Source organism: Pleurodeles waltl, chromosome 3_1 (assembly GCF_031143425.1).
Source record: "Pleurodeles waltl isolate 20211129_DDA chromosome 3_1, aPleWal1.hap1.20221129, whole genome shotgun sequence".
Classification (NCBI taxonomy): Eukaryota; Metazoa; Chordata; class Amphibia; order Caudata; family Salamandridae; genus Pleurodeles; species Pleurodeles waltl.
Window position 1 is genome coordinate 46,469,729 of NC_090440.1, and position 12,691 is coordinate 46,482,419.

Sequence of the window (12,691 nt, forward strand, 5' to 3'; positions counted from 1 at the left end):
TGTTGAGACAATGGATGTGAAAGATTGTTATGTGCGCACACAAATACCTACCTCAGTAAAGGAAGGAGTGACATATCATAGCATGCCTCTTACGTATGGAATTTCCTGTAGTTTATTAATGACCAGAGTTTATGGCCAGGAATATATTCACTACTTTTATTCTAATTATGATGTTGTATTTGCATATATCCCCATAATAGAGCTCCTGAGTAAAACAGCAAGAGATTATTATATAAAGTTAGTTAGGGGCTTCTTCGAGCCATTATCACCTTTTCACACAGCTCACGCTCACAGAGAAAACCTTACATGCTTGCTTTCACCGATAGAGAAAAGTTTTCTAGATCACACTGATGATAGGAGGAAGGAGGAGAAGGAGAGATTGGAAAAGGAATTACACAAGAGGACATCTGCAGATAATTATGCTTTTGCCGTGATAAAAACACAAGGGAAAATAGCTTTAGATACATTACACGAAGGGAGGCTCTGTGTACGTAGACCTAAATCATATTATGATACAATCTTTGTGGGAACTAGTGAATGTAAACATACGTTTTTGTTTCAAGGTAAATGGACGTTCATGCTGAATGGACAAGACCCAGTTATTCCAGGGATATATTATATTTGTGGACTTAACGCCTATTATCGCCTTCCTAAAGGATGGTATGGGAGATGTTATTTGGGAAAGTATTCCCAAAGATTTATCAACTAGACGACTTAAAGAAATTCCTAAAGCTGTCTGAATCACATCATGTTCAGAAAAGGGAGACAGCTTCTGGTGTGGTAGGAGATATATTTGGAGCGATGATTCCATCAGTAGGAGTCATATTGAATTCAATTAAAATACGAAAGTTGTCTACTATTTTGGATAACATGTTGACAAAATTCTCAGGAGCTATAATCCTGATGGATGCTGAACTTGCTGCAGAAAGAGCTATGACTCTTCAAAATCGGCTTGCCTTAGACATTCTTTTAGCAAAGGATGGCGGCGTTTGCAAAATGATTGGTACAAGTCACTGTTGTTCTTATATTCCGGACAACAGTGGGCAAATTAGAAAAATGCTTACGAATTTAACCAACGAAAGTACGGATTTGAAGGAATTGAAAGAACCAGGAGTATGGGAAAAGGTTGGAAAAGGATTTGCTTCTGTGGGAAATTGGCTCAGCAACATTTGGAACAGAATATTACTGAAAATAGTAAAGGGAATAATAATAATATTAATTTGTTTATTGGGTATTTGGGGAATATGGAAGGCTATTAAAATATTGAAAACAAGAAACAAAAGGAGAAGAGAAGAAAAAGAACAAAATAAAATGGTAGAAATATACCGAGAAAAATCGAAGGGAACCAAAAGAAAGAGGGAATTGACTCAAATACCAAATTACTAAAACAGAATTTTAATGTAATAAAATTTGTGGGAAGATTTGATGTGATGACATAATTAGTCATCAGAGGAGGGATTGATGATGCAGCAAAAGAAGGACCAACATATATTCATATATCATGTAACCAAAATCGTGTAATGTAGTGTGATTTTAGTAAAGAAAATAATGTACAATAAGGGAAATTGTGCCTTCGGAGTAGTTCGTCATTATTATAAACTAGCTTAATTAATCATGAAGAATTGAAAAATGTAGTAATCCGTCATAATTACAAATATGTGCTATGATTTCTTGTTGGAACTGTTTTATGCTTAGCTTAAATTTAATAGAGGCTTTGGCCTAGTTGCCTGGTCTCAAATTCTAACTGCGTGGCCTTTGCTTGAATTAATAAAACGTATATTTTACTTTAAGGTTGTATTTTTCCAGTAGAGATGACTAATACACTTATCTCCAAGGTTTCGTGCTAGGCCGGTATAATCCCCTTTGATACAAGGTCAGTCTCTGCAGGTGCGGACAATAAAAGTACTGATACCGAAATAATTGGCAAACTTTGTTGCAACTTGTGTTCCAAGGCTCCAAGGACAATGTATGCATAAATGAGTACTAGGAGAAAGACACTATTCATTGGTCAAATTGAAGCCACTCTATGAACCCTCCAATGGAAGACCCTGCAGAATTTGGAATTTTTCTTACTTAAACCCACCGGACAAAAAGAAGTCAGACATTTTCCTTGATGCCATCTTTGAAGCCAAATGCCAGACGCCATCTTAGGCGACATCTCGATGCCCTTTTCTCTATTCCAGAGAAAGAGACTTTAAGAATTCTCACCCTAGAGATTTTAACTTTTATTTGCCCCGTCTTGCCCATGCAGTAACTTTACCCCATTCTCCTTGCTGCTGCAAGGAAACTTGCCCTTAACTCTGCCCCTTTGAAATCTGCCCCATGCTGATTGAACCGATACCTGAAGGACGAAGATTTTCCTTGTATGCTGATTGTATTTGGTAAATATGAAAGGATAATTGTATTATGCATTGTGTTTTTCCTTTTAGGTACCAACTGCTGTTTTGATAGGGCCCAAGCTATAAGTTTTCCAAATTTGTGTTGACTAAATTCTTTTTGCATGAAGCCCCACATGCCAATGGTTAATTAGAGGTTAGTTGAGGTACTCATTTGATGCACCCTGTCGTATTGAAATCTTGTTATGCTGACCGATGTATGAAATTAGTCAAATTCAGTTACTTATATTAGTGATTTGCATTGCTATAACTCAGTGCATTATAATACAGATTTTGCGTAGATTGCGTTTCTTCCGCCATTATGGACAGCTAGTAATGTTCGTATTCATATATCATTTGGTTTTGAGACTTATATACATTGTGCTAGCTTTGTTAATATAGGGAAATAAACTCATTAACTTTTAATAAACTGGTGTGGTTATTCATGACTGAAAGGTCACGGTACGTCGAAATACCAACTGTTATTGATTCCTAATATGTTATTTCAATCTATTAATGGAGTATTGAGTATCGATTACAATAGTTATTGATTATTGATCTAAGTGATCCGACTGTTCTAGGATGAGGAGAGCCCAACTCGGCTAAAAGGTTCACCGACCTCCAGCGTGTCCAGGTACAGGTAATTTATAAGGGCTGGACGCGTTATCAGTAGATGGTAGCAGAGATTGATGGTTTCGCCCTTTGGGACCCCATCCGAACAATAGACGGAGTTAAGTTAGAATTTTCTTTGATAAAACGAGTTGGAGAGATGATGATGCCCTAAGTCCCCAATGACTTTCCCGGAATCTCGGAGCTTGCGAATGGAGTACATGGAGGTGTGAGAATGTTTTCGGTGTTTCTAGTGACGGTATGAGTGAAGTTAGGGTTTTGCGCTTGCACAGCTTATTGCCGCAGATTAATTGAGAAGGTTGTGAGGATTTTAGGGGAGTTACGAACTCCAATTAAAAGATTTTAAAGGAGTGTTACTCCAAAGTGTGAGAGTAGGGAAGTCGTCGAACTTCACATGTATGTAGTGCTTTGTGCAGGAAAAATTGCCCAAGTGGTTGTTGATGTTGAGACGGGCCCTGCGAGGTCAAGAGACTCCGGAGTATGTTGAAAAGTGTATGAGACACTTGATTGATGTTGTAATCTGTTCGGTTTAGTAGGTTGATCGGGCGTGGTCAACAAGTCGGTATGAATATTGAGGCATGAAAGAACATTTCCAACTTTGAGATTTGATGAATTCTAAAGCGCGCTAGAATAGTTCATTGATCAGTTGAGAGTAAAGTTTGCGGGTCAAATTTTACTTGCGAACGTGGGAGACCGAGAAAGATGGAATAACTGCCGAGGCTAGTGAAAAATCCCTAAGGTTTCTGAAGTGATTGTATTACCCTTCCTGTAGTAAACCGACAGATTTGTTTTCTTCTTTTTTGGTTAGTGCTCGCGATATATTGCAGAAATTAGTTTTGAGTGAAGCTGAATGAAGGAGGACAAGCCGCGGGACTTTGTCAGCCGCAGTGTGTGAGTGTGACGTCACTAGGAGCCGCGCTGGGATAGGTTGTTGGTGAGAAGGGGTCGCGCACGGATTGGACGCAGTCCGTGAAGCGCAATTGGTGGGGAAAGGCAAGCGAAGAGTATTCCGGGAATTAAAGTCACTTATTGATTACATATTTTAGAAAAATAAAAGACGGAAAGATGACATTTTTCAAAGCATTTAAGAGTGCCATGAGGGGAGATGTTTATATTAAAGCAAATGTAGGAGAAGAAACACCGCCTGAGGGTACACCAGCTTACATCGTGATTGAAGAAAAGGGTGTCGCACCATGTCTTTGGTTAAAGCAATAGTGCAAATTAACAGAGAAGCATGGAAGCGTAGCGTTCCCTATCCATGGGTCGTTTAATCTAAGAGTTTTGGAGAATCCAAGATTCGCACTATACGACATGAAGATACCTCCAAGACCAGCACAGTTTGAGGCACTAGCAATTTGGGAGCTAATAGCTAGAAACCAACAACAAAAGAAATTTGAGGCAAGAGTGAGTAAGTAGAAAAGCACTAGCGGATGCTAGATGGGATAGCACACAAAAGTTTGGAGATCAGACGTACTGCAGGGAATTAAATTGTTTCCAGCAATTACTGATGAAGCAGAGATGGAAGGAAGGAAAGCTACCTATAAAACAAACAGGAGTCAGTCCAGAGATAGAGAGAACAACAGAAACTCGAAAAGGTCAGACGAGTCAGACGATGAGGAGTTCATTATACAATTGCTAAATGATCGCCCGCCACCATATGTGGAAAGCAAAAAAGGCTCAAGCATTAGTACTGCCCCTCCAGAACCAACACAAGGTAATGTAACACCGAATTTGAGAATATCACAAAGGCAGAGCCTTTTTCACTGCAAATACCACAAATTCAGAGAATATATCCTGACGTGCCTAAATTGAAACCTGACGATAATTATCAGCCGCAGGTTCAAAGGCACTGCTGTGATGAGCATAACTTGAGAATGACTTCTGATTTAGTGGCCCAGGGAGGACAGAGTTATCAAAGACCGACTTTGATTCAAGCCGAATCAACAGAATTTTTGATGCCTCAAAAGCAGGTACAAGAATTGCTAAGGTACACTCGAATAACAGAGGGCCAGTTAGATATGCCAGCAATGATGAACCATAATGTGGGGATTAACATGCCACAGAATTCGGGGAACAGACAGAATCCAGATGCAATATCTCTGCCTATCACTGTGGGTCCACCAGTACCATTGTATATACAGGCAAACCCAAACGTATGCGATCAAGGGGTAATGGTACAAAGTGACACAGTGAGAAGATGTATAGAAAATACTCCAGAAACGACTCCGATAACAACACTGCCAAATGGATCTGGGTCCTTGTTGGAATTTAGTCCAATTCCAATTTGTGTTCCGTCGACTGTGGTAAGGTCAAATCCACCACTATTAGTACCGTTAACTTCAAAGACTGAAAAGTTGCAGCAACCATCAGTAGCAGTTGATGTAAGTGCTACATTGATGGGACTGAATGCACAACATCTAACACAACGGTTCAACAGTCTGAACTCCCCACAGAGTACATCCAGCGGGAAGGGAGAAGAATACCTGAATAAAATAAGATTGGGCATGGAAGCAGATGAACTAGTAGAGGGAATGATGGGTCTGAACAGGTTAGAATCATACACAGAAGAAGAGCTGAGATACATGTGCCCTAGGATCACAAGAGAAGTGAGCAGCATACATAAGAAGTTAAAAGGAATTGCAGACAGAAACGAGATCGATATCGGTAAGACTAAACGCTTGAGCAGAAGTTACAGGCTAGACTTTGAGACAAAAGATTTCGAACACATGAGATCTGCAGGGATTAAAACGCACCTTAAGGAGATACTGCAGAGCGCGCAGGTCTGGAGATGTCTAGATAAGTGGGAAAGTAGATGGGTCAAGAAAAAGGACAAAACGAAAGAAAGTACCCTAGATCGGAATGAAAAGACACAACAGAATGACAACCTGATAACCATGTTGCCAATGAGAGAAACAGCAGGGGGAAAACTTGTACATGTACCATGGCACAGGTGCGATATTCAATCCTTTACGGAAGACTTCCCTAAATTAAGAGAGAAACCGATCGAATGGTATCAACAAACAGATAGATTTGTGAAACTCGCAAATGTCTCTGGGAAGACCTGAATACCTTATTTTAAATTGTGGTTTCCGGCAGATTTACCAGAAAGAGATAGGGACACAGGTGCACCATCACCTACAGTAATGAGTTTATACCATAAGGTGATTGAGCACTTGAAAACCAAGGTTACATCGAAAAATGTGGATTGGCAGAGGATTGACAGAACAGCACAAGAGGTTAAAGAGTCGATACATGCGTACTATGAGAGATTGTTGAAAGCGTTTAAAAATTACAGTGGCACGGAAACGATTGAGGCAAAGGACATGCTCCATTTCGTGTTCAGATTTGTGGAAGGGTTGAGACCCGAGGTCAGTCAGATGATTAAAATGCATTTGATTTGTTGGCAGTCAAAATCGATCGATGAAGTGTTGAACTATGCAAAATACTGCAGTGATGAGATTGAGACAAAGCAGAAAAGGTTGAAAGAAAAGGTGATTGTGATGCAGATTAGAGCAGCTCAGACAGTCTTGCAAGGTTTGCAAGGTTTTCAAAAACAGTTGCCGCAACAGCAGGGAAATGCTATGTTTCAGCCACAAATAAGAGGCAGAGGCCGAGAAAGTTTTGTGAATAATGGTCCTAATTTAAATACTGTTATGATTCCAAATGGTATACAGGCAATGAAGAAGGTGTTGCAATGTCACACGTGCGGAATCGTCGGGCATTGGAAACGGGAGTGCCCAATGATGGTGCAGGAAGGTGTAGGTCAGCAAAACAATGATGTCAATGCATTTCAGAATATGAGAGGACCGAAATTGAGAGGTCCAAATCCAAATTTTCAAAATAATGTAAATCAGATGCAGGGTTTACAACCCATACAACAACAGCAGGTGCAAATGTCCCGTGCACAAATGGCACAGTTGCAGCCAATGCAACAGCAGTTTCCTATGGTCCCTAATCAGCAAATGCAAATACCCTCAGCACCAATGAATCAGCAACAAGTAATGCTTCCTCAACAGGTCACAGGTCAAGGAATGAACCAAAATGATACAGTACACCAATTCCCGTTACACAGTGAGAATGGAATAAACGATGTGTGGGAGAGTGAAAGTTCAGATGAGGAGGGAAATTGTATGCTTGCAGCATCATTGGAGGTTGATCAAAAGGGTCCGTATGTGGAAGGAAGAGTTATGGGTCACCGTGTTTCGTTCTTGGTTGACACCGGAGCTACACGCTCTACAGTCAGAAGCATCGAAGTACCAAATTTGCCACTTTGAGGGAGAACAGTTCAAGTACTGGGCGTAGCAAATAGGTATCTGACAAACCCAATCACAGATCCAGTGCAAGTCAGAATTGGTAACTATCAGGGGTCACATAAATTTGTGGTGTGTGACTCAAGCCCGATATCACTATTAGGGAGAGATTTATTGTGTAAATTGGGATGCTCGATTATGTGTTCAAATGATGGAATTAAAATTCAGACAAACAGTGATGATGAAGAAGAGGACAGCGTAGGAGGGGACGAAGGGGAAACTGTCGATGAAGAATATCCCTTGATTACTCTTTATCCGATGCTGACTGAAGCAGATATTCCTGCTGAGTTACAGGAAACAGTTGGAAAAGAAGTGTGGGATATGACAGGGAAAGAAGTAGGATTGGTCAAAGGAGTAAAACCAGTGAAAGTGACTGTAAAACCCAATGTAACTTTTCCCCAGACCCCACAATACCATATGGCGCAAGACACCCTCATGAAAGTCGCCCAACTCATTGATGAGTTTGTAAAACAGGGAGTACTAAAAGAAGTGTTAAGCAGTCCATGTAATTCACCAATTATGGGACTGATAAAACCGAGTGGAAAGGTCCGGATTGTTCAGGATTTGAGGAAAATAAATGATATAATAGTCAAATGTTGTCCCGTAGTACCAAATCCAGCTGTGATAATGTTTCAAGTTCCCTGTGATGCTGAGTGCTTCTCAGTCATCGACTTGTCACAAACATTCTTTTCTGTGCCTCTTCATGAGGGCAGCCAATTTCTCTTTTGCCTAAAATTCCTAGACCGAGTTTACAGTTGGGGTCGAATTCCTCAAGGATTTTCGGAGTCACCATCAATTTTCAATCAGATTCTAAAGAAAGATTTGGAATCGTTGGAATTACCATTTGAATCAACCTTGGTACAGTACATTGACGATTTGCTGATCGCATCCAAGACAGAAAGTGACTGTACAGCTGATACCTTTGCCCTATTGAACCATTTGGGAAGGAACGGACACAAAGTGTCCCTCGAAATTACAATTCTGCCAGAAGAAAGTGAAATATTTGGGTCACCAAATAGAGAAAGGGTTAGGAAGAATTATGAAAGAAAGAATAACAAGTGTGCTTCAAATGAGTCCACCAAAGACGAGAAGAGAGGTGAGAAAGTTTTTGGGAATGGTGAGCTATTGTCGCCAATGGATTCACAATTTTTCAACTCTATCAAAAACTTTACTGAAACTGACCCAGAAAGATGCGCTGGATGAAATAGAGCTGAAAAGAGATGAGATGGATGCTTTTATTGAATTGTAGGAATGCATGTGCAGGGCTCCAGCTTTAGGTATGCCTGATTACACAAAGCCTTTTACATTGTTTTGTCATGAACGTGATGCATGTTCCTTGTCTGTCTTGACTCAAGCCCATGGTGGCGTAAACAGACCAGTAGCATATTTTTCAGCTACTTTGGATCCGGTCGCAGCAGCACTGCCAGGGTGCTTGCGTGCCGTAGCAGCAGTTGGTATCAGCTTAAATCAGAGTGAAGGAATAGTGATGGGACATCCTTTAACAGTCATGGTCCCTCACTCAGTCGAGATACTTTTGACACGTTCCCGAACACAGCACATGACGGGTGCTAGGCTTACAAGGTACGAGACAATAATTTTGGGTTCACCTAATGTGCAGCTGAAACGTTGCACTATGTTGAATCCAGCAACCTTGTTTCCCAGTGAAAATGCCGAAATTGAGAATGCTGAAGACATTGAGCACAACTGTCTTCAGGTGACTGAATTTTGTACAAAACCAAGACTTGATATTAAAGACACCCGATTGGAAGAAAACAATCAAGTTATTTTTGTTGATGGTTCATGTTTAAGAGATGCACTAAGAATATTGAAAGCAGGATATGCTGTATGTACAATAACAGGTGTTCTGGAAGCATCTTGGCTTCAAGGAGTTTACTCTGCACAAGTAGCGGAACTAGTAGCACTTACTAGAGCTTGCCAACTTTCCGCATTAATGAAAGTCACCATTTACACTGACAGTCAGTACGGATTTGGAATAGTGCATGACTTTGGACAGTTGTGGTCACAAAGAGGTTCCATGACCTCTTCAGGATCACCAGTGAAAAATGGTGAAAGAATAAGAGAATTGTTACATGCCATCCAGTTACCAGGAGAAGTAAACGGGCACCGCCCACCGGGCGGAGACCGCCAAAAGACCGTACTGCGGTCAAATGACCGCGGCGGTCATTCTGACTTTCCCGCTGGGCGGGCGGGCGACCGCCAAAAGGCCGCCTGCCCGCCCAGCGGGAAAGCCCCAGCAACGATGAAGCCGGCTCCGAATGGAGCCGGCAGAGTTGCTGGTGTGCAGACACTGAAAATCTTAATGGGGCCCTGTTAGGGGGCCCCTGCAGTGTCCATGCCAGTGGCATGGGCACTGCAGGGGCCCCCAGGGGCCCCACAACACCTGTTCCCGCCAGCCTGTTCCTGGCGGTGTAAACCGCCAGGAACAGGCTGGCGGGAAGGGGGTCGGAATCCCCATGGCGGCGCTGCTTGCAGCGCCGCCGTGGAGGATTCCCTGGGGCAGGGGAAAACCGGCGGGAAACCGCCGGTTTCCCTTTTCTGACCGCGGCTTTACCGCCGCGGTCAGAATTGCCCGAGAAGCACCGCCAGCCTGTTGGCGGTGCTTCCTCCGTCCCCGGCCCTGGCGGTCCATGACCGCGAGGGTCGGAATGACCCCCTATGTTTCTTTGGGAAATGGATATGCAGATCAAGTCGCAAGGTTTTGCGCATTGAACTGTATATTGCTCAGAGACGAATGGAACTTGTTAAATGAGCCAGAACTTGAACCAAGTGAAGCTTTTGCTCTAAAGGTTGTAGATACAATCGATGAATTGAAACCCCTACAGAACGATGTTAGTGAAGATGAGAAACTCTCATGGAGCAAATTACAATGTGTAAAGAAACCAGATGATTTGTGGGTTTCAAGTGAAGGGAGATTGGTTCTGCCAAACAGTCTTTTGACACAGTTAGCCAGATTATACCATGGACAAGCCCATCTTGGAAGGGACGCCATGGTTAGACTATTCAAAATTGATTGGTTTAACCCCAAATTCCGTCAAGTTGCTGAAGCAGTTTGCTATTGTTGCGTCATTTGCCAACAAATGAACGCAGGGAAGGGAACAGTAGTAAATTTGAGCCACATTGGAAGGGCAGGAGGTCCATTCAGCAGGATGCAAATGGATTTTATTGAAATGCCTGTGCATGGAGGCTTGAAGTATGTGTTGGTGATTGTGTGTATTTTTAGTCACTGGATTGAAGCATACCCTACACGCAGAAATGACAGTCTCACCGTTGCAAAACTACTCTTGAGAGAACTAATACCACGTTTCGGATTCCCGATCTCCTTAGAATCAGATAGGGGAAGTCACTTCAATAACTAAGTAATAAAATTACTTTGTGCAGCGCTGCATATTGAGCAAAAGTTGCATTGTAGCTACCGACCTCTAGCATCAGGTCTAGTGGAGCAAATGAATGGCACATTGAATTCGAGGATGGCGAAAATATGTGCATCAACAAACTTGAAATGGCCTGACGCATTGCCCTTGGTGTTAATGTCAATGAGAACCACCCCTGATAGGAAGACTGGACTGTCCTCGCACGAGATCCTCATGGGTAGAACCATGAGGCTTCCAGCAGTTCCTGCAAATGCCCTTTTGAATATTACAGATGATATGGTGTTGGACTACTGCAAAGGTCTAGCTGATGTGGTGCGCTCTTTTTCTCACCAGGTGGAGGCAACCACCTTGCCACCGATCCAAGGTCCAAGACACGCCCTGAAAGCAGGTGACTGGGTCGTGATAAAGAAGCACGTGAGGAAGTCGTGTCTGGAACCCCGTTGGAAAGGACCTTTCCAAGTGATTCTGACGACTACTACCGCTGTGAAGTGTGCGGGAGTTCCCAACTGGATTCACACCAGTCACAAGAAAAGAGTGACGTGCCCCACAGAAGAGGAAGTTGGAGTGCTGAAATCGCCAGTGACTGACAAGAGAGTACTAGGCACCGAGACAGAACAACGAGAACCTGGGGGCGAACACGCAGGAATAGAGGAGGGAGAGATATTTTCTGAAGAAGAAATAGCTGATCCATTTGAGGAGAACGGAGGAGAAACATCAGAAAGTGATGAAGATCCTGAGGGTGACAAGGAGTCTGCGACAGGTGAAGAAGCAGGAGAGCCTGATCAGAGGAGGGCTTTCCCAGAAGCAGACGATACAGGAAAAGAAAAAGAAAACCTGATTGACCTCCTAGGGGGAGAAAAGGAGACGGGACAGGGTGAAGTCGTTCAACCTCGTCCAGAACCAGTTGAAGGTCCCTCAGGTGAAAACAGTGCGAAACGGAGGCAAAGCATATCGCCAGTGAAACTAAGGACTAAAGAAATATTAAATGAAAATGAAGGGCCAAAGTTGAAAGAGAAAAGAAAAGAAGTGTCTGTTGCAATAGCAACACCGAGTGAAAAGAAAGACCCGGCCAAGGAAGAAAGTACCAGTGAGATAGAATCAAAAGGAGATGCAAAATTGAAAAGGAAAAGAATACCGAGCAGAAGGTATTCTGGTCCGAAGTGGGCATACATAGCCACTAACGATTGGTCAGACGAATTCCTATCTCTCAGTCTTGAGAACGAAGAAGCGGAACTTCACTTTGGCACTTGAGAAGTGAAATTCCATGAACATTACCGAATAAGAAAAACAAAACAAAAAAAAAAAAACCTGATTGGCTTTTGAACCGGCTAAGGCATTGCTAACTTGATTGACTTTGAAACCGATTTTGAGACAAAGCTGCTAACCGATAAGAGACTAAGCTGCTAAAGAAAACCGTGTGAACTTTTAACTCGTTCAGCTGTATATATATATATATAACTGCAAACCTGGTTTGATAAAGTGTCTTCAACTTTCTGATTCTATATAGATCATGCCGGGCAATAATACAAAGGGACATAAAATGAAGTGTTGTAAATACGTGTGTATGGGCTTAATAACTGCATGTGTACTAATAATTATAGCAATAGTTCTTGGAATGCATGGGAAGAATGAGAGAGACGCGAATGATGCTTCTACTTCTAGACCTACTACTACTGAACTAACTCCTCAACGGAAACTCGAACAAGACGAGAAATATTTGCATGATAAGAAGGAACTTTCCTCAAACGTTTTCTATCGCTTGCTGAATGAGTATGTTGAGACAATGGATGCGAAAGATTGTTATGTGTGCACACAAATACCTACCTCAGTAAAGGAAGGAGTGACATATCATAGCATGCCTCTTACGTATGGAATTTCCTGTAGTTTATTAATGACCAGAGTTTATGGCCAGGAATATATTCACTACTTTTATTCTAATTATGATGTTGTATTTGCATATATCCCCATAATACAGCTCCTGAGT